Here is a 1,538-nt window from a genome sequence, read left to right as displayed (position 1 = left end):
TGCCTTATCTATTTATTTGTATGACAGTAGCTCTGCGAGCTCCCAGCTGAGCCTGGGCGCTCCCTGCGCCTGGTGATGCACATACACATCATGAGAGACAGCGCCGGCATTCAGCAGAGCTTTCAGACTAAATGGACAAAAAGGGGGGAGAGGACACAGGTCCAAAGAGGTGAAATGACTTGCCCAAGGTTACCTAGCAGGTCAGTGGCAGAGCCAGGTCTCCTCAGTCCCAGTCCAATGCTCTCTCCTCCCGTCATGCCTAGGGGTCCCTCCCATCGCTGACAGGACCATGAGGGTTTCCCCGTGGTAACTCTCAGGGCCTCACAGCACATATGCTGCACTTGGTGCTAGCAAGGTGACTGGAAGGGATGGTTCCCTCTCCCGTTTGTCTGATGCTCATTCCTCTGCAAGCGGCAAGACAGTGAATTAGTCTAGCTGCCTTCACAACTGACCCCACATTCACGCCATCAGTGATTCAGCAAGGTGCATTATGGGGAATATTAGTCATGGGACTTGTCCCAAATGGCCAGGAAAGCCAGGGTCCCCTGTAATCATGCCCATACCTCTCGGATCATGACGACTTACTAGCGTCATCTAGTGGGACTGTGCCACTGTTGCTTTAAAGCCAAAGAAAGCTTATGGGTTGTAAAGATTTTTCTTCCTGCTGCAAGCAGGTGCAATGCTGCTCCCTGGTGCTTATGGGTATAAATGCGGAAAATGCCCTGGAATGAGGGGACATGCAAGCAAGTGTCTGGGGGCGTCAGCGCCGAGGCCTGAAATGTTAATATTAACCATTTCACAGCTGAGCATTGTAACCAAAGCAGCCGGCTGGGATTTGGGGGGGGGGGTCCTGAATATTAGTCCTGGGACTTGTCCCAAATGGCCAGGAAATACAGGGTCCCCTGAGCAGGGGTGGTCCTGAATCCTGGAGCCAGGTTGTCTCACAGAACTGTGATCCTCAACTAAGCAAACGTGCTGAAAGGTGCAAGTTAGAAACAAAACCCCAGAGCAAGGACGTTTCGTGGTTTTCTTTATTCCAGTTGAGCATTTCTCAAGGCTCCAGTGAGAGAGATTCTTCTGTCTGGCTGCTTCGTACAAATCTGTCCAGAAGATATTGTCTTATCCCTCCGCTTTGTTCACAGAAACAGCAAGAATGGGTCTGATTCCATACAGGCTACAGGACTGGTTTTTTAGGCTGGAATTTAACAATTTAAGAATTGGGTTAGAATGAAGAATGAAGTTATTACCACCACACAGCTAATACGAGCAGTACAGATCTGCTTCTTCTGACTTTGCTACGTGAAATTTGGATGATTTTAGCCATTGCATTTCTCAAACAACTAATGAAAAATCTCTGCTTTTGCCAGACCCACTGTTGTTTGCATCAGTTTAAATTCTGAGTGGCTCCATTGAAACCGGTCCCTTGGATGTTCTTAATAATAATTTAACATTAACGTACAAAAAGCAATTACAGGTTGCTATTTAGAAGATCAGGATCTCTGCTTACTGTATTTGTGTTTGTGTTTCTCCCTAGGCAT

The sequence above is a fragment of the Malaclemys terrapin genome, chromosome 9 (genome assembly GCF_027887155.1).
Source record: "Malaclemys terrapin pileata isolate rMalTer1 chromosome 9, rMalTer1.hap1, whole genome shotgun sequence".
NCBI classification, from domain to species: domain Eukaryota; kingdom Metazoa; phylum Chordata; order Testudines; family Emydidae; genus Malaclemys; species Malaclemys terrapin.
This window is presented reverse-complemented; position numbering follows the sequence as displayed.